We start from the raw sequence: 25,373 nt of genomic DNA on the forward strand, positions 1-25,373 counted from the left end.
TAATAAAAGTTATGTTGAAAATTTACCTCAACATCTGCAAGACTTTTCTAGTTCAACCCATAAAGTTGCGTTGATTCATTCATTTAGTTATTCAACAACTATTTCATGTGGACACTGATGACAGAAATGGAATCAGGAAAATTTCATTCATTCATTCTATAAATATTCACTAGGCACCTACTATGTGTCAGACATTGTTCTAGATGATTGAGATACATCTGTGAAAATTCCAGACAAAATTCCAGCCTTCAAGGCGCCTATGTTTCATTTGGGAAATTTAGGTAGGGTAGATTTTAAATAACTGATAGATAATATATATTATGCATTTTGTTGGAAAGTGAAAAACATTGTTTGAAAACAAATAGGGCAAGATGGGCAGGGATTGACCATTTAAATAGGATGTTGATAGCTGTCATCATTGGAAAGTTGACATGTGAGCAAAGACAGAGAAGACTGTGTGAGCCGTGCACATATTCCTAGGGTAAAGGCAACAGCTATACAAAGGCTCTGAGGTGGAATTGTGTCTGCTATATTTCAGGCCCAGAAAAGAGACCCAGTGGATCTAGAGATAAGTGAGTAAGAAAGAAAATCATACGAGATAAGGATATAGAGAGATGAGAAAAGAGCAAGTCAGGTCCTAATGGAGGGACGTGGGCTTTTATTCTGAGGGAAATGAGCAGCCATTCATGAGTGAAGGAGTGACATGAGCTGGCAAAGTCCCCACAAGTATTCCTACAAAGGGTTTTGGTAGCTTTCTATCTTGTGAATTTATTGATTTTGCTACTTTTGCTTTCTGCCCACCAATCCTCTTTGATATTTTCCCTTACAGTATTTCTCACATTCAGTGATCTTCCACCATTTATTTAAGTCTTTTATGATTTGCATCCCTTTATAAAGAACTAGTTTATCATTTTTATTTTTGTTTTTCTTTCTCCTTTCAATTATTTTGCTACTACAATAGAATGAACATGAATAACATTATCTCATTCTCAGAATTCTCCAATTAAACTGTATCATTTTGATTGATTCCTACCAGTCTCCAAGTGAATGATATTCTCTGAAATGACTATCTTTTAGCAACTGGATAGCATAGGCCTACATATGCCCCACTTGTCAACTGTAGGCAGACTCACCATTTCCTAATATATTTTTAACCGGTGTGTCACATCCTTTGAGTTGCTTTGTCATCTCTTCTAAATTTAAGTTTTTCTGTCATTTAGCTCCATGATAGGCTAATAGAAATAATTATTTTAAAATTTTTATTTCCATGTACTCTGAAAATAGAATAAGGCAATGACAAGAATTGGTTCAATGAGCCTTTAATATTCAATAAAAACAGAAGCAACATTCATTTCAACGCTTTATGACTCATTGAGTCCACTAATTGGGATTTTAAATTGCTTATTTAAAGGGCATAGATGGCAGCAGAGAGGGTTTCCTGTCACATTTTACAAGAATGTCCATTGTATGATGACCGCTGTTCAAGACCACTATGCCAACCCAAGTGGCAAGGAAAAGAACTTCTCCTCCAGACAAATCAGATCACAACCACATTCAAGAAATTTCTAAGCAGACCTGGACTGCATATTGTTTTAGTATTGGATCTCCGAAAAAAAAAGGATCCTGGGATAAGGATTCTAACTCAAATGATTTGTATAGCAAATACAGGCAATGCTGAAAAAGTGGGAAAGTGACACAGTAAACAGAAAGTGGTCAATAAAGGATATGCTCCTGAGCCAACTACTGCAGCAGATAGCTAGAAGTTATTCTTACAGGGGAATGCTGATAATGGTATATGTTATGGTTTGGATATGAGGTGTCCCCCAAAGCTCCTGTGTTAGTTCAAGAGGTGAATGATTATGTTACGAGAGGCATAACCTAATCAATAGATTAATCAATCAAATTATGGATTAGTAATTTGAAGGGACTATCTGGTAAATGAAAGCAGGTGGGGTATGACTGGAGGAAGTTAGGTCACTAGGGACTTGCCTTTGGGGTTTGTATTTTATCCATGGCCCATTAGCTTGCTCAATTCCTGGCTACCTTGCGGTGAGCAGCTTCCCTCCATTATCCCTGTCTGCTGTGAAGTTCTGCCAGGGCAATGAAATCAACTGATCATGGACAGAACTTGTGAAACTGTGGGCTCCAAGATAAACTTTTCCTTCTCTAAGTTGTTCTTGTCAGGTATCTCAGTCACAGTGATAAAAGCCTGACAACCCAGTGTAAAATATATGCCTTAGAATCATCCCAACATTAATTTCTTGAATGTGGTGGAAAAGAGCTAATCCATGAGTTAACTGGCAGTCGAAAATCAGAACAAATGGAGACATCTGAGTGGTATGGGTTGGTCCTGACAGCATCTGCTTCACATCTAGAGCACCCTCCAGGTGTCTGCTGCACAATTCGCAAAAACGATAGTGTGAGGGGTCCCTCTGTGGAGTTGTGCAGCTTGACACTTCTAATCTAGGGTACAGCTTAGTGTACATAACTACTAGTTTTTTGGTCCATGTGACATATGAACCCGTCAAATTATCTGATAAATAAAGTTCTACAATTAGCTATCCCAGTAATCTACAGTAAAGGCCTGACATTGATACCACCCGTTACTGGTGACAAGTCCTGCTTTCTCACGTGTTGAAGTATAATATTAGAGAAGCACGGGGAGGCAAGCATATAAAGCAGGGTTTATTTTTAAAAGGGAGGAAGAAGAGGGCTATAGCTGGTACCCCAAGAAATGAGGGTGTTCTGCCTTCTTGTATGTCCTAGGCTTCCTTTGTTCTCCTGCTCTGTTCCCCTTATCTATCCCCTTGCTGCTTATGTGACTAGGCTCAGGAAATGCCTGGTGGGATGGCCAAAAGGTGGAAAACAGGTGGGCTGAAGGAGCCGGTGGGGAGTGATCCAGGCAGGACTAATTAACAATTCCCTGGAGGGAGAGACAATCCTTGAGACAGGTTACCTTAGCAACAGGTTGGAGCAGGGGCAGGTTGTATTGATAAGGGTGGAGGAAGGGCTCTGAAGGAATCTTCAATTCCTCCCTTCTCTAGATCCAACCCTTGCTTATATCTGCTTGTCTAATTCTGGCTTCAACGTTAGCCACCATGCTTCAAGCACAGAAATTTCCAAGTAGCTCCATGGAGCAATAAACCCAGATGACCCACATGAGACTGAATCTTTAAGCTTACTGGCCTTTATTTCTATAGTGTTATTTTTACTAATTGGTCTCATCAGTCCTACACAGAGAATCTAAATCTGTACCCATTAGTATGATTTCCTAGAACCAAAGTGAAGACTGATTCATTACAGGCAAGGTGAAAAGCCAAGGATATTTGTTCCCAGTAAACGCACTTTGTATTTTAGGTCATTTTCTCTTTTCTGTACTAAAATGCAGAGAAATACACACACCATTCACATCCACCCACCCCCTGCCCACACACACACACACACACAACCATTATTTAACAAACGCCTGAGCCAAGAAGGATACCCTATGTCTGATGCTAGGTATAATCATATGAGTAACACATAGTAGTAGCAGCTCACATGAAGCTCATGCATAAGATGAAATCAGACCATTACACTACAATGTATGGGTTTCTGAGAAAATTATGCATTCTATCAATAGTCTTGACAGATTAGTGCTTATCTAATTTTCCTAACTCCAGGAATTATTATTTAACTATAAAAGTCAAGGTGGATTTATCTAGTCTAGGCATCCACGTCCAATGAAATAGCTCATTTCATTTCACTAGCTTGGGATCTTATAAAAACAATAGAAAATTTTTGAACATGTGTGAACCTCTCCATGGGACATGAGAACTGTATAAATTTGCCATATTTAAACTTAAAGCCAAATTGAAAGGACACTCGCAAAGTCTATGTAAAGTTCAAGGACCACACTACACACCAGAATCCCACTCAAGAGATTTATTGTCAGAGCATGGAGCAAACTGACAAGGCTGTCCCTCCAAGGAGAGCATCAGTCTATAGGCACTCACAGAACAGCTTTATAGTTCACAAGAGGAATTTCATAAACATGCTTAGGGATTATGTCAATGGCTGAGTAGGGTCAACCCTTTAGCAGGCACACATTCTTACAGGATGCTAAACAGCATTGCCTCTCTAGATACAATGGCTCCTAAATTGAAACTTAGGAGTACCTAGATAAAAGTGGCTCCCGACCTAAAACGACAGATCTGATGCCAATATTCCTCCTTCTTTGTTTTTATAGATATGGGGTATGAGGGTATGAGGATGATGGTCTTTCTTCTGTAGCTTCTTTCTGCTGGTTAGGGGTGAAGAATCGCATTCCTATAAAGGGATCATGGAGGGTTTTAGGTGGGGGTGATACTGCCAGTTATTGGTGACAAGTTCTGCTTCCTCACCTGTTGAAGTTTGAACATCAGAGAATCACACCAAGGCAAGCCTATGACATATTAAAAAGGGGTAACATAGACTTCACCTTGGAGGGAGAAGGGGGCCATAGCTGATATCCTGGTATCCCAAGAAGCAAGATATTCTGCCCTTTTTATATGTCCTAGGCTTCCTTTGTTCTCCTGCCCTCTTCCCTACTGACTAGGCATTTGACTAGGCCTAGGAAATGTTCAGTGGGATGGCCAAAGGTGGGAAATAGGTGGGCTAAAGGGGGAAGGGCATGATGGAGCAGCCAAGCACACATTAATTAACAACTTTATAGCTTCCTGTAAAGAGGGGCAATTCCTGGGACAAGTTTAGCAACCTCTTGGAGCAGGGGGAAATTCTTGATAAGGGTGGAGAAAGGGCTCTGAAGGAATTAACATTTTAATCCCTCAGAGGACAGTCTCCAACTTGCCTGACTCACTCAAAATTGATTTCCTTGATCCAACATGACTCGATTTACCTATCTGTACTGACTGTCTGTCTAATTCTGGCTTCAGGGGCAGAGTCTCTGGAATCGGAGGAATTCACCATGAGTTGTAGGTCTCTGTCTTGGGTGCCAGGGGCTGGTGGTCTTGAAGGAGATATAGTTGATTGATTGACTGGTTGTTGAATTTGTATATCTGATCTTGCAGGAACTTCTGTAGGCAATTTAACAGGCATGATCCTATTAGGAGAAACATAAAGAGAACTAACAGGAGTCCTGTGAGGGGTAGGATCCAAGGCCATACTTGACTGAACATTCCTGGCCTAGTTGTTGTTTCCTCTTTTCTAGATGCTCTTATAATTGTTTGATTTTGCCCTTCACTACCCCTGACAGGTTGACATAAAATCAACACTCTTCTCATAAGTATAGGTGGAGGCCTCCTTTCTCTGCTATTAATAGGTTCAATCCATGGTGGTTTCATAGGACCACAGAGGCTAAGGAGTCCAGTTGATTCTGGAGGGATAGTGTAGACTCTGCTACCTGTTGGATAATCCCTATTAGCTGATTGGAGAGCTGATGAAAATAGGTAATGGGTGTGGTTCTTCCTGCCGTTCCTGTGGCTAGGCCTGCAGTAACTGTAGGGCAGCTACTAGGGAAACAAATTGAGTAGCCCATTTGTGTCAAGGGCTCATATGAGTAGGGACTTACCAACGAGCTGTTTAACCTAGAAGACATGCTATTAAATGAGAGAAGCCAATAATCTCTCTCCAAGAGATGTGAAGGCTGAGAAGTTGTCCTCATAACAAGGTTGGAGAGGATGAGGCCTTAATTTGGGAATATAAATCTTTAGCATAACCAGAATTATCAGGAATATAAACACAATATTTAACTTTTAATGTCACAGATTTCATCCCCATAAGATGCAGTTAAGCTAATTAATGTCATCTGACTTTGTGAAATCTTTCTACTGGTATGACTTCTGTGTCTAGTACAAATAGATAGGGTTCTGCTACCAGTATTCAGCTATCCTTCACTTAAGAACTGACCAGAAGAATGAACAGGACAAAAAATGTCATTCTGGATCTCACTGGGCTTATTCTTCTTCTAAATATGCTGATTTTTCTCTTTCTTCTACAATATTTTCTCTTTCTCCTATATAATCATTGTGTCATCCATCCTGAGAGCTTGCTTGAAGTCTGTTCTTAGCCTTTATAACTTAATTGCTTTTGAGTTTTGCTTTCCTTTTTTTTTTTTTTGTTGGTATTGATTATTAAACTCAGGGGCACTTAACCACTGAGCCATATCCCCAGCACTTTTTACTAAGTCTTACTAAGTTGTTTTGGGCCCTGATAAGTTGCTGAAGCTGGCTCTGAACTCGTGATCCTCCTCCTTCAGCTTTCCAAATTGCTGAGATTACAGGTGTATACCATCATGCACAGCAAGTTTTGCTTTTTGTTTTTTTCCTCTCTAAAGTGCCTATTCCTATTACTTGGCTCCCTTATGAAGCCAATTACTCTAAACTATGGTCTCTCTGCTGGTCACATTCCTTGCCATGGTGAAGGATGGTCACATTTAGCTCTAGGTGTTCTGGAGATTGACTTCCTAACTGGATCTTGTGCTCAAAGTAAGCACCTCATTTCACAAGTGCCAAGAAACATCCATTGCACACAATTGCACAGCACCTTTCCACTCTAGGCCCAGTGTTCTGAGATCATGCTGTAATAGAGGAGAGACTAGTATTTCCAGTAGGTACTGAGGACTCCAAGTGTGTATTGATTACACCATGTAAGTACAGAGTACAGCAGAAAAATCTTTTCCAGGAATAAACTTCTTTTTAAAAATTCTCTGTTAGAACAATAAAGACAGTTTCATAGTATTTTAAATAAACCAGTTAATTCTCAAAATGCCATAGTGTCTTGAGTTAGTTGTACCATTATTTTCTCTAGCATTTCTTTCATGGAATAAAGTAGATCCCATTATGGGACATTAAAAAAAAAAAAAAAGAACAACTTCATAGATCTCATAACACTGTGCAAACATTCCATGAGTTTCGAAGAACTTGTTAAAATCACTATAAAATATACTCATAAGTATGAATTAGTCAGTTATGCCAGTATTCCTCTGAACCATTATTCATAGGCATATAAACATCCAGTGACATGGGTGTAGCTCTTTATAAGCATTTGATTTTATAAAATCTTTGAAAGCTTTTGTTTGTTTAGTACCATAGATTGACCCCAGGGTCACATAACTCCTAAGCCACATCCTAAGCCTTTTTATTATTATATTTTATTATTTCTTTTTAATTTTTGAGACAAGATCTCACTAAGTTGCACAGGACCTCACTAAGTTGCTGAGGCTGACTTTGAATTTGGCATCCTCCTACCTCATCCTCCTGAGCTGTTGGGATTACAGGAGTAGGCCAACACAATTGGCTCTTGCAAGTTTTTTTTTTAATTCTTATTAGTTATATATGACCGCAGAATGCAATTCAATTCATATTACACAAACAGGGCACAAATTTTCATGTCTCTGGTCAAACACCAAGTAGAGTTACACCATTTGTGTTTTCATATATGTATTAGGGGAATGATGTCCATCTCATTCCACAGTCTTTCCTACCCCCATAATCCTCCTTTTGCTCCCTCGCCTTTCCCTATCTAAAGTTTGTCTAATCCTCCCATGCTTCCCGCCCCATCCCTATTATAAATCAGCATCCTTATATCAGAGAAGACATTCAGCATTTAGTTTTGGGGGATTGGCTTACTTCACTTAGCATTATATTCTCCAGCTCTATTCATTTACCTACAAATGCCATGATTTTATTCTCTTTTGTTGCTGAATAATATTCCATTGTGTATATATGCCACATTTTCTTTATCCATTCATCTACTGAAGGGTATCTAGGTTGGATCCACAATTTAGCTATTGTGAATTGTGCTGCTATGTGCATTGATGTGGCTGTGTCCCTGTAGTATGCTATTTTAAGTCCTTTGGGAATAAACCGAGGAATGGGATAGCTGAGTCAAAGGGTGGTTCAATTCCCAGTTTTCCAAGGAATCGCCGTACTGCTTTCCATATTGGCTTCACCAATATGTAAGAGTGTGTCCTTTTCCTCACATCCTTGCCAACACTTATTGTTGTTTATATTCTTAATAGCTGTCATTCCAACTGGAGTGAGATAAAATCTTACAGTAGTTTTGATTTGCATTTCTCTAATTGATAGAGCTGTTGAATTTTTTTTCATATATTTGTTGATTGATTGTATATTGTCTTCTGAGAAGTGTTTGTTCAGTTCCTTGGCCCTTTTATTAATTGGATTATTTATTTTTTTGGTGTTAATATTTTTGAGTTCTTTATATATCCTAGAGATTAGTGCTCTATCTGATGTGCATGTCATAAAAATTTGTTCCCATTCTGTAGGTTCTTTATTCACCTCACTGATTGTTTCTTTTGCTGAGAAGAAGCTTTTGAGTTTGAATCCATCACATTTATTGATTCTTGATTTTAATTTTTGCACTATAGAAGTTTTATTATGAAAGTGGGGGCCTAATCCAACATAATGGAGATTTAGGCCTACTTTTTTTTCTATTAGACACAGGGTCTCTGGTTTAATTCCTAGGCCCTTAATCCACTTTGAGTTGAGTTTTGTGCATGGTGAGAGGTAAAGGCTTAATTTCATTTTGTTGCTTATGTATTTCCAGTTTTACCAGCACCATTTGTTGAAGAGGCTATCTTTTCCCCAATATATATTTTTTGGTGCCTTTGTCTAATACAAGATAACTGTATATTATGTGAGTTTGTCTCTGTGTCCTCTATCCTTTACCATTGATCTACAAGTCTATTTTGGTGCCAATAACATGCTGTTTTTGTTTCTATTGCTCTGTAGCATAGTTTAATATCTGGAATAGTAATGCCACCAACTTCATTTTCTTGCTAAGGATTGCTTTGCCTATTCTGGGTCTCTTATTTTCCAGATAAATTTCATTTCTATGAGGAATGTCATTGGGATTTTGATTGGGAATGCATTGAATCTATATAGTGCTTTTGGTAGTGTGGTAATTTTGACAATATTAATTCTGCCTATCCAAGAACAAGGTAGATCTTTCCATCTTCTAAGATTTTCTTTAATTTCTTTCTTTAGTGTTCTGTAGTTTTCATTGTAGAGGTCTTTCACCTCTTTTGTTAAGTTGATTCTCAACTTAGCATAGATAGCTTCTAGGATGTTGAGATATGTTCCTGTTATCCCTACTTTTTCTAGTGTTTTGAAATAAAATAGAAAATTTCAAAGACATTGACAAATTTCTAGAGTCATATGATTTGCTCAAATTGAATCAGGATGATATGCACAATTTAAACAGATCAATTTCAAGTGATGAAATAGAAGATGCTGTCAGAATATGCCAACCAAGAAAAGCACAGGACCAGATGAATACACAACTGAGTTCTTCAAGACTTTTAAAAAAGAACTAACACTAATATAATAGTCTTCAATTTATTTCAGGAAATAGAAAAAGAGGGAGCACTTCCAAACTCATTCTATGAGGCCAATATCACCCTGATTCCAAAATCAGTCAAAGACACATCAAAGAAAGAAAACTTCAGACCAATATCTGTAATGAACATAGATGCAAAAATTCTCAATAAAATTCTGGCAAATCAAATACAAAAACATATCAGAAAGATAGTGCACCACAATCAAGTGGGATTCATCCCAGGGATACAAGTTTGGTTCAGCATATGGAAGTCAATAAATGTAATTCATCACATTAATAGACTTAATGATGAGAATCATGATTGTATCAATTGATGCAGAGAAAGTATTTAACAAAATACAGCATCCTTTCATGTTCAAAACACTAGAAACACTAAGGATAGTAAGAATATACCTCAATATTATAAAAGCTACCTATGCTAAACCCAAGGCCAACATCGTTCTAAATGGAGAAAAATTGGGAAGCATTCCCTCTAAACACTGGAACAAGACAGGAATGCCCTCTTTCACCACTTCTATTTAACATAGTCCTTGAAACTAGCCAGAGCAATAGACAGATGAAATAAATTAAAGGGACACAGATAGGAAAAGAAGAACTCAAATTAGCACTCTTTGCCGATGATATGATTCTATACATAGAAGACCCAAAACATTCCACCAGAAAACTTCTAGAACTAGTGAATGAATTCAGCAAGGTATCAGGATATAAAATCAACACCCATAAATCAAAGGCATTTCTGTATATCAGTGACAAATCCTCTGAAAGAGAAACGAGGAAAACTACCCCATTTACAATGCCTAAAAAAATAAAATAAAAATAAAATAAAAAAATCTTGGGAATCAATGAAAGAAGTGCAAGTTTTAAATGTTCTTTTTACAGTTGAGAAAGATATTTTGAAGAAGATAAATGATTTTCTTAGGATTTGAATTTATGCCCTATGGACTATTGAGGTCGTGCTTTTCCATGTACATTTCTGTTACACAAGATAAATGAAGTTAAAAAGTTGTGTTTGATTTTCTGGATCTTTAAGCCACTGCCATTTCTTTGTGAAATATTCCAATTCATTCCCTCAAAAGTCAACATCTAGAACCCCTGCTTTGTGGGACGTTTTGTACTAAACCCATTCTTCATCCTACTCATTCTCTGTGTTCTTGTCCTGATCAACGATCTGATCTTGCTAATCTTCCCAGATCCTAAAGGACAGGATATTGTTGAAAATTTGAAGTAAGACATAACACATTTGAATCCTTGTTCATTGATCTTTTTCAGATAGAATTGCTTCGTAGGGCTGGGGATGTAGCTCAAGTGGTAGCGCGCTCTCGCCTGGCAAGCGCTGGGTTCGATCCTCAGCACCACATAAAAATAAAATAAAGATGTTGTGTCCACCGAAAACTAAAAAATAAATATTAAAAAATTCTTTCTCTCTCTCTCTCTAAAAACAACAACAAAAAAAGAATTGCTTTGTACTTTTTAATCCTTTGACTTAAAACCACCAGAATGCTGATCTCAGCTGGCTCATATCAATTAACCCAGTATCAAAGTAGGCTCCATTCTTATATGAGCTTCACACAGAACAAGCAGCCCTTCATAACTTGCAGAGTGACTCCAGCAGGGGATTAATACCCCGGAAAGCATCTGGACAGGTACAGCATGGATCCACCATAGAGTCAGCCAGAAAGATACTGAGAATATCTCACAATGCCAGAAAGATATATAATCTGCCCCTGATTTTATTCACATGAAAACGAAAGATTTCATTTCTAAAAATATCTGGACAACTGAGTAAATTCTCTCCTGCAGTTTTATTTAAAATATTCAGTAACATTGAGACATACCCTAAAGCCATTCTCTACTGGTAAGAACAATTTTTACTTCTCCTCCCTCACCAACCCCCTATAAAAATGGGCTCACTGTTCTTTTTATAGCCTAACAGAAAGATCCATGTACCAGGACTGCCTTAGCTTTGCTTGGCTTCAATTATACAAACTAACCACACTCAGTTGGATGGCAACTGCCTTAGCAATGTGCCGGTCGTCTCCAACTTCATGAGTGGAGTTTTTCCACCCACAGTGTCAGGTACAGGAACTGAAATAAGGATCAAAATTCTCTAATGCCAATAGAGGGAAAATTCCAATGAAATAATACAGCTGCTATGGTTAAGCTGTGCTGATCTTTTCCCTCATGCACAGCAATAACAAAAGCTGAAGGTTTTAATTGATAATCTTGGTATATGTAATCCTTACATTTATTACCTCACTTAAAACTTTACCTTTTAGGGTATGCAATGTGAAATTTATAATTTATCAAACTCTTAACTACTTGGATATATTTCTCATAGTTTTTTTTTTTTAAAATCATAGTTGGTTTTAATTCAGTTGAGTTGTTGGTCTTCTGTTGCAGTCCCTGGGGACTGTCAGCTCCACGCTGCCATTCAATTCTAGTTACATATTTTCAGACCACTAATCTCTCTCCACCCCACCAGCTTTCCTGCTGCTTGACCACAAAGTGACAACATCGACTATACCATGCCACGGAAAACAAGACTCAACATTTCAGGAGAACCAGCCCAGCTAAGAGAGTTTCCTTATGAAAACTCTCCTAACACTTCAATATTGCATTAACCTCAGCTTCACCTGCTTCTTCTTTGGGTAACAGAGGTCATTAACCATGTGAACATCTTTAGTCCAACCACAAACAGAAGCGGGATGGTTGCTTTTGGCCCAAGGGAACTTCTAACCCTGGCAAGAAAGTAGAACAGCTCCCTGAGCAGTGTGACAGAGTAGAAGCCCTGTTTTCAGACCATTTGGAGGCTCAAGATATTGTGTGACCTTGAGTTTGTATTTAACCTTTGGCCCTTCTCAGAGCCCAGTTAGGTGGGCCTTTTTAAAATAGTTGAATAATGCCCAGTAGAATGTAAAGGAAAACTCTTTCACTGGCCATTACCTGTTTCTGCCAACAGTTCAGATCATATATTTTGTAACCACATTCAACCAAGTCTTATGTAAACCATTAGCAGGTCTTGAGGTCTTTTCTGTTTCAAAAAACACTGCTTTGGCAGGATGAATGATATTATTTTATTTTTCCAACCATACACTCATCTTAGAAAGTTCATATCACTAGACATAGGTATGATATTTTCTTAACTCTTTCTGTAATGCACTTCTTTGTTATCACAAGCACTAGTGGTCACTCTCTGGTACTAGGATCCAGGTGTTGTGGAAATTTTGAAATACAAAATAGCACTTTAAGGTTTACAAGTCAATTACATCCTGAATATTTCATTTCTTTTAATTTCCCCACATTTTTTAAACCTAAAATGAATTTATTTTTCTGGGATTGTTTTTTTTCTAAATTAATAAGTCTTAATGCTAGGATGAACACTGGATGAAAAAGAAAATTCCTTGGTAACATCTTACAAATCACAAAATTCATTGACCCTTGACATATTTCTGTAGAGACCTTCCATAAAAGTATAACCAGTAGACCTTCCCCTTCATTGGAAGTCACTACTTCCAAGGCTGCTTAATTCTTTCTGAATTATTAAACTAGCCTTATTAAAGGTCTTGTGAGGTACTGAGAAAATAAGTTGGGTCAAGTTTAAAACAAACACTACTATCTTCACTTGTTATTAAAAATAGGGAAATGACATCACAGGGAGCATTGAAACTCAGCCACAACCACACGAAACAGCAGCGCACGAGACACTCAAAATCTAGATCTGCTCGTGGTCGAAAGCTCTTGTATATTTTACTACACAACACGTGATACTGTGCTAAACTAAAGCAATTCCTTTCATCCAAAAACCTTGCAGGATAAATCATTGCCTAAGCAGTTGATACTCCTTATGCGACATCTACTCGAGTATGCTGAAGGGAATGTTGAGTGCAGTACAGAATGGCCATAGTTATTGGCCATTTGTTCGTAGCAAAGCTAAAACTGGAATAAACTAAGGTATAAGGGCTTTTTATTTTTTAATCACAGAGAAAAGAAAAAAAAACAAGAACTTTTGATAATAGATCAAATGCTTTATCCAAACTCAGAATGAACGTTTATACTTTTGTTGTCAACATTTTCCTGAGTACAAGAAAAATGAATGTGAGGAAAGAAGACGAGTCAATTTACTACCACTGGAAATACTCTGCTCTTTCATTTTGGAGAGAATTGACACCTCTATCTGATTTATGAATATTAATGTCAAGCTGACAACAACAACAAAAAAGTATGAGCATGTACGTGTTTCTCTACTTTTAGAAATCTTACTTTGAATCTTATTAAAGTTTGAAAAAAATAATAAACTTTTGTTCTATTTCAGTACCCAGAGGCACCAGTTATTTCCACATACAACCAAGAATTGGAGGATAGATGATTTCCTTCTATTCCTTCTCAGGGCAAATACAAATAACATCAGCCAAAATTTCTCTGCCTTTCAGCCCAGAATAGAAGGGGAAAGTTTTAAGGCTTGGTAACTTTTTCAAATAACTGAAAGAGCCAATGATGATTAACTTTCCATAGTAATGTGTTTGGCAGGATCTCTTGTGTGTGTCCTTCTTATATTCACTCCTTCTCAAGCAGAATGACACCCTTTTGCAGAACCAAATTCAAGTCTTTAACAAAGTGAGAAGGAGAAAGTTTCTTTGAGCTTCACAAAGTTCAGGCAGAAAAAAGAAGTGATACTTTGGATAAGCAAAGGGAGTAAGATATATAAGAGCTCTGAGCAATGCCCCCACTTACTCTGTTACAGCAACCTAAATAGGTAGCAAGACCACAGAGGGGAACAGATGTGTAGTATGTATAAGGAGACAAGATCACAGACTCATTGTTCCTTGGTCATTGCAGTCTTCTCTGCCCAAGAACAGTATGTAAACAGCAGAGTTCCAGGCCTGAGGTGACCGTACAAACTGGATTAGCATGACTGCTGTCCAACCATAGAAGACTATTGACTGAGAACCAAACAAGCTCCTCCAATGCTTCAGCACCAAGTAGAATCACAAAGTTATGAAAGATTGGGAAAGCCGGTCGCACTAACCAAGAAATTTGGACTGTCAGAATTGATAAACCTTTTTTAAAGAGGTTTTTTGCATGAAAATATGTTTATTTTATTTTGACGAGAAACAAATTTTCTTGATGTACCAAAACCTTGATGTAACAAAATACTACGTATTTACATATGCATTCTTCAAAATTAGAAAATCTTGTGTCTTGTCCTGCTTCTAGCTTTGTTATGTCCTTTGACTACGAATAAATTATTAAAATGTAGTTAGCTTCAGGTACCTCATCTTTAAACTGGGAGTGAGCATAACCATCAGGCTTACCTCACAGAGCCAGTAGACACAGAATTACCAAAAGTAGTATGGGAGTTGATAGAGTTGATACTACTATTGGCTTATTTTGCTGTTCATGACATGTCTTAAAAATGGTTTAGCTTCTCTGAGCTCTACCAAGTGACTATTTTTTTAGACATTGATGGACCTTTGTTTTATTCATTTATTTATATGCGATGCTGAGAATCAAACCCTGTGCCTCACACATGCTAGGCAAGTGCTCTACAACTGAGCCACAACCCCAGCCCCTAAATGACTACTTTTAATACAATATTGATAGATACTGTAATTCCTCAAGCTGGAAAATATAAATGTTTCAAATAATACAAATATGATTTTTTTATATTTGCACCTGCTTTGGTAAATGCATTGCACAATGTTAGAAATCAGCTTAGAGATTATATTTCCAAAAAAGAGTAAAATAACAACTAGGTCTTTTAAAACTCACTTAGTAAAATCAACTCACTGAGAAGATATCTGGCTCATTTTTGGTCATGTGAATAATATTCAAACATGAGTTGTTTGTCTTTTAAATGATGGTGCAATAATTGAAATTTGGTGGCAAACTGCTTTTAAGTAAAGAATGATGTCTTAACAAAGCAATATTTTTGCTGTAAGTCAAGGAAATAGAGTTTTAGAGCCAGGAAATGTGAAGAGGATAGAAAATATTTAATCAACAGGCCTCCACAGGAAAATTTCTAATGTCAGAAAATAGATCAGATGATGGTGTTATTCTTCTTAGCATTATGGGAGGAGACTCTGGGTGGGTAACATCTTTCAATTTAAAAATGAGAAAATATAATACTATAACAAAGTAAGTGAGAAGAGGCATGGAATCTATGTTACACATTCCAAAGATGAATGAGAAGTAGAAATGGTACTTTTATAATTATGTATGCAAAGGGAGAATGACTTAAAGCTCCAGAAGCATCTTGGGGATCTGAATATTATCTGTCAGTACATTTAAAAAATCTTGATATCCCCTTTATAATCACTAGATTATTTTGAAGATAATTTAAGTCAATAAGTTCAATACTGGTCAACTAAGTTACCTATCCTAGAAATAATCTAGAAACTTATATTTAAATATAGCAATGAGATATTTCCATTATCATCTTCTTTGGGAAAGTACCAAATAATGGATTATATAGGTGCAGAAAAGAGGTACTGAGATCCCAAGCTTAAGGCCAGGATCTTTATACCAAGCAGACTACTTGGTCAAGGACATGAATATCAAGTCAGTGGAGATCTATTTCTACTCTCTACCCATCCAGGAATCTGAGATCACTGACCTTTTTCTTCAAGGAAAAACAAATTCTTCAAAGATGAGCTTTTAAATATCATACTTGTAAAAACTTAGATATATGCTGCCCAGAGGACCAGATTCAAGACGTTTGTCACAATTAGGGACTACAATGGCCTTATTGATCTGGATGATAAGAATTCGAAGGAGGTAGCCTCGCCATCCATGGGACCATCATCCTGGCCAAGCTCTCCCTTGTCCCTGTACAGGTGGGTTACTGGGGGAGCAAGAGGGCAAGCCCCACATTGTCCCTAGCAAGGAAATAGGCCACTAGGATTCTATACTGGTGCACCTCATCCCTCCACCTACAAAGGTGGAGCATTGCCTGAGCCCCTGTACCTAAGGAATGGTTGCTGATTGCCAGTATTGAGGACTTCTACATCTACATCTCAAGCAGAACCAGCACTGACACCCCATGAATCTTTGCAAAGACTACCTTCAAGCCAATCTCCAAAACCTACAGCTATCTGACTCCCAACCTCTGGAAAGAGACCATATTCACCAAGTCTCCCTATAAGGAGTCAGTGCCCATCTCCTAAAAACCCACACCGGAGTCTCTATGTAGAAGTCTCCGGCCCCAGCTGTGGCTATGAGCTCAGGTTTTTATACAAGGAAAATGAACTAATTAAGCCTGTTTAAAAAAAAAAAAAACTTGGACTTTTTATTTCCCATTAGCTAAAAAAGAGTGACTTGTCAAAAATTTCTTAGTAAATCAGTGGTCAATCTAATTAAAATCTAGAGGTAAGGATTTTTTCCTTGCTTACTTGTTACATTAAATGAAAGGCTTTTATAAAACTATATTTATTAAGAGAAAGATGAGCTATGGCAACTTAGTGTTAACATATTATATATTCTTCTCTTCTCAAGTCTCAGATCTTGGCTTTGGCTTCCTTTCCACCAAGAGAATAGCAGAGTTGAGGCTGAATCAAGATTGACCACACCCCACTCCAGACAATACAGATTGAGAAGCAAAATTGAGGAGACAGTAGGGGGGAAAATGTGAGACAGTTTTCTCACACTTTTATGGTTTAACATTAATAAAGTCATTCTGGTAGAATGTTGCTTTTAAAAATAGAATATGAAGTTATGAGGTCAAATTATGTATGAAAACCCTCCTTCTTGTTTTTCTGTTCAAAAGAAAGGATGCATGCAGATGACATAGATACAATATATAGAGTCTTGGGAAAAAAGACCCTGGGATGCACAGGAGGTTCAGCTTTGGGGTCAACTTATGTTGCTGTAAGTTAAGAATATAAGGGTCAGAATGGGACCACAGAATAGTAACAAAACAGGCCTTTTTTGTGTGGGTGCCAGTAATCACAGTGGAGAACACTAACCATGAAAGCCTAACTATTTCAGGAAGACCCCAAGTGGTGTTTTTGTTTCTTCTCTTGTCCATCCTGTGGTCTCTTATTTTCTCTTGTCCTGATTCAGCAACTCCTATTGCCCCCTTTAAGTGTGAAATCCCCTGCTTTCTTTCCTTTTTGTGGTTATGTGTGATTTTTGCCACCAATCTTCATCTTCCTCATCTTCTGTCAACAGCAAACACATTTTTACTATGTAGGAATTGTCCTCCTCTGTTCTCAGCTGTGTTATTTAAGTAAGAAGGTTCCCATCCTGACACATATAGCCAAGTTGTCCAGCTAATCCATCATTCTGGTTACAATGACCCAACCAGAGATGGATAATGGGGCAGGAAGACATGCTTGTTCCGTTTTCTATAGCAGCAATCATCAGGGACCAGGTTTCAGCCCCTGATGGTTCTCTTGGGAGGTCTGCCTATTCTTACCATGTTGTAATCCTAAAACCAAACTGCCAGGTCTCTAGCTCTGCTCTATCACCTCCTAGCTGTGTGGTCTTGAACAAGTTACTTAATCTCTGTGTGCCTGTTTCCTTACTACAAAGAGTTGTTACGAGAATTAAATCAGTTAATGTGTGGAAATTACTTGGAATAGTTCCGAGAATGTCATGTTGTTGTTGTTGTTGTTTTTTAAAAAAACATTCCTTTAATCACTTGTATTTTAACTCCTTCAACTGTCTTTGACTCTTCTTTCACTATATCTACCATTCACTGAAAATCCTCTCTCTTCTGTATCACCATCCCTCCGCCTTTCTTCCCCCCAAAATTAAGTTATAGTACACTGGCTAGGTTCTTGTTTCTATCCATTTAGACTCTTGCCTACCTCAAAAGCACTTCTAAAGGACATCTGTGGAATCTCCTGCTTTAAGACCCCCTCCTCTAGGAGCTGGCAGACAATCCTAGTCCTTCCTAAATGGATCTGCACCAGCTCCCTCCTTAGTAAATATGAGTCACACCCACTACCCCTAGCCACAGATTAATGGTCAGAAGTTGGGCAGCAAAGACCCTTATCTGGGATGTTTAGACCTGCAAAACAATAGGAAGGTAGCACAAACACCCAGAGAGTTGAAATCATAAAACGTAAAATTGCAGTGGTAGCCACGTTTACTGCCATATTGAAAGAATAAATTAACAATTTCTTTTCTATTGAGACGTCTTAGAAACTTTAAGATGTTAATGTGCTAAGCTGGGAATCCAGGGTCACTGTGATAAGAAATATCTAGTTACTCCATATACTTCTACTGAAGATTAATGCTGCCTTCCATGATTCTGTCTGCAAACTAGATTTCACCACATCCACTAGAAGTACTATTAGCCTGGGACTTGTCCACAGGGCTAAAGGATTAGTTGCCCCTATTAACACAGCAAACCCCCCATTTCAGGAGGCTGGATTTGTCAGTGCTTAATTTAATCAGCTCTGTTTACAGACTTGAGATCTTCTTGAGGCCATGGTGGATAGAACAGGATTCTCTGGCTTTGAAGGGCATCTTCTATCTCCATTTTATAGATGTGGAAATGGAGGCTCAGTTAAACTTCTCACCTAGATCACACACAGCATCAGAGCCAGGATTTGAACTGATATGTTCTGCCTGAACAGGATCTCTGATTATAAAGTTTGCTATTCCCACATACTCTGTTCAACCCTTATCTATTATTAAATATGAATATTTATCATTTCCTTGTACTCTATATCAGTCAGGATTCAGTCAGAAAATGGAAAACAAGTGTAGATATTCAGCAGGAGAAATTTAATACTGGAAATTGGTTATATGAGCAATGGAAGAGCTATAAAGTAGGGGATAATTAAGTGACAGTTGAGCAATAATAAGAAGTTTCTGTGGCTCTAGCGTAGGGGAGCAAAAGGGGATGGGAAGTTATCCTCGAATCCAGAAACCAGGGTCACAGAGTGAAAGCTGGAAGTACAGAAGGACTACCTGTCCTGCCAGAAATCTGAACTATTAAACAAAGTTAATTTGGGCCTAAATTTATCTCTATAATTGGGTGGTAAATATTGGCCTAAAGCAACGTTTGTACATTGCAAACTATAACCTAGGTTGGCATGTAACCTAAGGATATACTCCACAACCATGCAACTAAATCTAAGCTAATCATAGCAGCTGAACTTCCAGCCAATCAGAGGGTGAAAGCTGCCAAAATATGACTCTGTAAAGAAATGCCAACTACAGCCAATTTGGTGTGTCGTTTTCTCTCCTCTGCTATCAATATAAACTCCACATGTAGCAGGGTTGAATATTCTGAACCATATTTGTTCTGGGCTGCTATCTAATTTCAGAATTGCAATTAAAGACAATTGTGAATGATGTAACTAAATTTCTTATAATGTTGTCTTATAAGAAATAAGAGAATGGAGCCGTCCTGTGGGAACCAGAACCAATGAGGAGAGACTGAAGAACCATCCATAGTAGATGACTTCCTCCTACTTTCTGTCCTTCAGTCTGCTTGAAACTAATTGGCAAATAACTCTGGGAAATGTAGTTTGTTGCCATGTAAAATAAAGGAAGAAAAGGCAGGGAAATTATTTAGGAGCAAGTAGGAAAACAACTAACACACTTATACTCCCTTGTATAAAAGATTACAGCACAGGGCTGGGGTTGTGGCTCAGTGGTAGAGCACTCACCCAGCATGTGCGAGGCCCTGGGTTTGATCCTCAGCACCACATAAAAATAAATAAAATAAAGGTATTGTGTTCAACTACAACTAAAAAATAAGTATTACAAAAAACCTGAGTTTGTGTCTTTTTGGTTGTAAGGGGTGGGGTGAGAGAAATTGAAGTGCAAGAGCCTAGAACTACAGAATAGGAGATCCTTGGTCTATTGCTATTCTGTTTTAAAATCTGGGAGCAGTTTTTTCACCTTCCTACTTAGTAGAGCAAAAAGTGACTCCAACTTAAGACTCATTTTTCAGAACTTGCCTGCTTAAAACCTCCATTTATTTTTATTCTTATTGCCATAAGGACAAAGACTAACTTGATGGTTTTAAGTAAGGGTGCTTTGTCCTGTGGAAATAGGAAGCAGGCACTATCATATAAAGAATCTTCCTAGAAGCCAATGAAAGCTGAAGAACCAGCTATCTAGAAAGGTAGAAAACAGAATATAGATCATAGAAGTTGGAATCAAAAGGTTATTCAGAGTCTAAGCATCTCTGACAGCAATAGCTCCTGGATTTCCAGTCCATATTTAGACCTTTCAACTAACTCAGCCAATCTCAGCATAGCTCTTGTTCTGTGTCTTCTTCCTTTTCAGAACTCTCTATTTTTTTCTTTACATACATGGCAAAGCAGACTCATAAGACATATAATCTAAAGGACACTTCACTTTTTAGGAATAAAAGTTTTGCAAAAGATCATATCATCAGCAATTGCCCATACTATGAATGAATTAACCTCATCTCAGTTGTCATCTAGTCTGGTCACTTGGAAAGAGGGCATCATGATACAGGTTCACATGGTATATTTGCCTGGAAGTACCTTCTGAGCAAGAAAATCTTCCTTAGAAGCTCTGTGGTTGGATTGCATTCTTCACCTTGGAGGCAGAAAATAGAAAAATAAATAAGCAAAAGTTAGATAAAAATAAAGTGAAAGAAAGATCTTCTTCCAAGATAAGCAGATTGTGCAAATTGCTACAGAATGAGAAACTGAAAAAAAACTGAATTTTTTAATCCACATGCATCATCACACATCATGAAAAGTAAATGTACCATTTTGTTATGACATTCTGCCTTGATCAAATATGCTGAGCAATTACATATTAATTCACCTTTTCTGCACCCCTGAGAAATTGGTCAATTTCAGTTGCCTAATAAAAAAAAGAATAAAAGACAATTGTCACCTAATTAGGCTCTCTACTCAGCATTCCAGGATATGAGTCTGTTTTTAATCTAGAGCAATTTGATTCCAGCCACTGCGACACTGCCCATTTTGAAAAACACACAGATCCTTTTCATGGCACACACACACAAAATCAATTAGACTCTCTCTCTCTCTCTGCAACTCTCAATTTGAGAAATAGGCATTGTTTCTGTGGGAGTGCAGAATGAACCTGGCTATTTTAAATAAATGACCTAAGAAAGCCATTATGGATAAACCAAGACTGCATTAGAAAATAAATAAGAAAAAATCATCAGAGTTAATGCTGCAAAATGACCCAGGTTCATTTGTACTGAGAAGTGCCACTGCGGCTGAATTATTTATAGGCCTACATTCTCTCATGCAGTAAATGTAATGTAGTGTTTTGAGTTGGATTCTGTTTAGTTGGTTGGTTAGTTTTAAGCCGTAGGATCTTTAAAACTCTAATGCTCTTAAATCTTGTTCAAGGGACAGTATGTGACCACAGAATGTCTTGTGCAGTCTGTATTGAATCTCCTTCTTGTGTTGTCCAGTCTCTCATCTTTCAAAATTGACATGATGAAGAATAGACACAGTCATGGTTTAAGACCAGACAAACGTATTTTAGCATAATTTTATGCAGTAGAAGAGATAAGTAAAAGGAAGCCCTACTTTATATTCCCTTCTGTGTCCATAAAGCTGTATTTCAATTTGACTATAGCCCTAAAAGGGGTCCCAGTATAAGGTAGGGATGACTAACATTCAAACTCAAAAAAAAAAAATTGTCAGTTCCCTCAAATCTAAATCAAGACTGGAATGCTGGGATACAGAACACTGCCCACATATGAATTGGCTCAACTTGTAACCCATGGCTCCTGTGTCTACCTAGGTAAATTCCTATATTGCCATCTAATTATTGAATAATACATGAAAACTGTTTCTGAAGATGATGGTTCATTGGAGGAATGTATCACCAGAGCTGTTCATTGGAAAGTTTGAATTTATTTGATACAAATAAATAAAATCTGTGCAAAAATTTGATTTCTTCTATCATTTGAATGCTTCATCATAAAGAGAGTTGCTTGTTTGTTTTCCTATTCTAGAATCTTCTATTAAGCACCTATGCCATAAAAACAAATGTTTTGGGTGTTTTGTTGTTTTGTAAATACCACTAAACAAAAGTGCTCACTTATTCCTTATGCATAATCTATTTGAATGACATATTCTTAGAATTGCTCCTAGATATTTTATCTTTTAACAGATGTTTTAGTGCTGCAAGCACATTGTTTTTAATAAAAAAAGTCTCCATATCTTTACACTTTTCTGAATGAGAAGCTGAGTTGATGCCCCCAAAGAATACTACTCTCTATTCAAAATACAAGTATTGAGCCTTTGTTGTGTCTTAGGGGCTGCAGCTCTTCTCTCTATATGTTGGCTCCAGTCTGCACACTTGGACAATCACACTGTTAGGACCAATCCTGAGTTTAGGTACAGGGGCTGTAAGCATCTCCATTTACCATTCTTTGACTTGATATCTTTACTCTTCTGCAGTCCAGCCATTACTTTTTTTCCTGTACACATAGCATCTGACTACTTAGGCTATTATTCAGGAATCTTTTTTGTACTGTTGTAGTCTTCTATTGCCCTCTTGCCCCACAGTGTCTTACTACATACCAAAATGAGGCCTCTTTTTCCTGCACCTGTTTTCCCCTGATGTCCACTTTCCATATCCAGGAATCTAGAATACAACCAGGCATAATGGTGTATGACTGTGATCCCTGGTATTGCACTTAGGAGGCTGAAGAAGGAGTATCTCAAGTTTGGTGCCAGCCTCAGCAATTTAGCAAGATCCTCAGCAACTTTGGAACCCTGTTTCCAAATAAAGGATAAAGATTTAAAAAAGACTTGGGATGTAGCTCAATGGCAGAGCACCCTGGGATTAAATCCCCAGTACCAGAAGCAAAAGTGGGTACATTAACAGGGATTCCAGAGGACCACATGTTCTCACCCTCCCTGTTATAGTGCTGTTTTCTCAGTTGAAACAATTCCCCATTAAAGAATCCTCGCCCATCCCTGACTGTCCCCCTAGCTAATGCTTATTATATAATAACTCACTCACTTCCACATATCACATTTCAAATTGAAATTATTCTTTTCATCTATAAATGGATCTATTCCTACTACAGCACATGCCCCTCACAGTGGGGAAGGCCAGTTCCAAGACCTGGAACCATTTAAGATGGCCTGTCCCACTTTAATTCACTATCTATAATTAGTTGTGCCTACCTTGTGGGTGGAAAAAGAATATCAAGGTATTTGATCATTGGCAATAGAGATAATCAGGGTAATTTGTCAGAAAAAATATAACATTGTCAGATCCAACCATCTATATTTGCCATTTGGCTTCCTTACAGTCTCGAGATGGCATAAATATGTGGAATGGGCTTACTGAGGCATCTGCAGCTACTTCTAATTCACTGAACTCCTTTGAAGTGAAAAGCAATAGAGTGGAAATAGATGTATGTTAGATGACTTTGACTGCCATTTATTATTACTCTCATGTTGATCAAGTCTCTTAACATCTTATAAGCCCTTTCTCCTAGATAATGTGAGAACAATAACATTCATTAATGCCTATAAACTACTAGATTTGACTTTTGATGAATTAGAAAAGCAAGGAAATGATTTGTCCCACGTTGGCCAGTCGAGAGAAATAACTGATGGTTTCTCTCCATTTGAGCAAGTCACTAGGAACCACTCATGTAAAGGCATAGCACGAACCAGTAAGCTAATTTCCCATATGTATTCTGTGCCTTTCACTATAAAACCAAGTATTCAATATCCCTACAGATACAAGTTCTCATGGTGTCTATTAGTAACAATAAAGATATGTGGCACCTAGTGAATAGAGTACACCTATGTCTTACCTGTGGGAAAGGAAGTGAGGCAGGGTGCTGTGGGAACATAAAGAAGTGCATAACCACGTCTGCAGGGACAAGGAGGATTTCCCAGGCCAGGTGATGCCCAACCTGCTCTTCCTGAGATTCAGAGATTCCAAGGGCTCTTTGCACATCCGTCCTGGTTTTCTTGTTGTTGTTGTTGTTGTTTTAGTTGTAGATGGACACAATAACTTTATTTTATTTATTTATTTTTATGTGGTGCTGAGGATTGAACCCAGTGCCTTATACTTGCTAGGTGAGCACTCTATCACTGAGCCACAACCCCAGCCCCTAGTCCTGATTGGCCACATCCCCACATCCCCACCCCTGTTTTGTATTTTATTTAGAGACAGGGTCTCAATGAGTTGCTTAACACCTTGCTTTTACTGAGGCTGGCTTTGAACTCTAGATCTTCCTGTCTCAGCTTCCTAAGATGCTGGGATTACAGGTGTGCGCCACGGTGCCTGGCCATTCCTGGTTTTAAATAGAGAAAAGTCACCCTTTTCAGATGAAAAGTAGCCTGATAAACTTGAGTTGACCCCTGGTGAACCCCAACTTGTATTGGGACACATGGGATTTCTCTGTTCTTATCCTGGCTCACCACTATGGTACATAACTGGGCATCTCTGGGACAAGTCTGCCCATGTGGATCTGCAAAACACTAATTTTAACAGCACTAAAAAGCAGGGTAGTTTTACTGAACTTTCTGTCAAAGGAACTTGCATAAAACAGTACAGGCAATTTTTCTTTAAAAAAAAAAGTTAAAATAGCAGTTCTCCTTCCTGAAAGTTCTAATCTTTGTGGTAGCCTATTTAATGACTGTCTTTCTATGTATCTCTATCTCTGCCTCTGTTCTCTCACTGCCTATCTCTGAATTTTTTTCCTATATGCATCGCTATCTGTTTTGTTCTGGGTCTCTCACTATCTTTCAGTGTGTGTTTGCATGTGTGTGAGTCTTTTCTGTCTCTCACACCACCTCCTCCTGAAGTCTCTCTCCACTACCATCTCCTCAAGCTTTCCGCCTGCTTCTTTCTCCATCCTGACCATCTAAGGCCCTATTGTGCAAATGTTTTGCCCTCCCTTGGGGTCTATCCATCTTTTTAGATAATTTGTGAAATCTCCAGCTACTTTGGTTTTGCATTACATTATGTTGCCCCACTCAGAAAAAAGAAACACTAGAATATCTAGAACTCACATTTCCACAATACTGGAAGCAAAATTATAAATGTTCATAATTTTATCATTCTTTTTTTCTGCCTCTTTATGCTCT

The 25,373-nt window shown here is 37.9% G+C and overlaps 1 long non-coding RNA gene and 1 pseudogene across 1 annotated transcript in view; one reads left to right on the top strand and one right to left on the bottom strand.

Annotated features, from left to right (window-relative positions):
• The first annotated feature begins 2,320 nt into the window (after positions 1-2,320).
• Positions 2,321-16,525, top strand: LOC101971361 (small ribosomal subunit protein uS5 pseudogene; annotated as a pseudogene).
• A 4,204-nt stretch (positions 16,526-20,729) lies between these two features.
• LOC144365434 (uncharacterized) overlaps positions 20,730-25,373 on the bottom strand; it is a 105,647-nt gene continuing 101,003 nt past the window's right edge. The window contains exon 3 of the long non-coding RNA XR_013423858.1: positions 20,730-20,862. This is a non-coding gene — a long non-coding RNA (uncharacterized LOC144365434). The remainder of the gene's footprint in view (positions 20,863-25,373) is intronic.

This window comes from Ictidomys tridecemlineatus, chromosome 7 (assembly GCF_052094955.1).
Source record: "Ictidomys tridecemlineatus isolate mIctTri1 chromosome 7, mIctTri1.hap1, whole genome shotgun sequence".
Classification (NCBI taxonomy): domain Eukaryota; kingdom Metazoa; phylum Chordata; class Mammalia; order Rodentia; family Sciuridae; genus Ictidomys; species Ictidomys tridecemlineatus.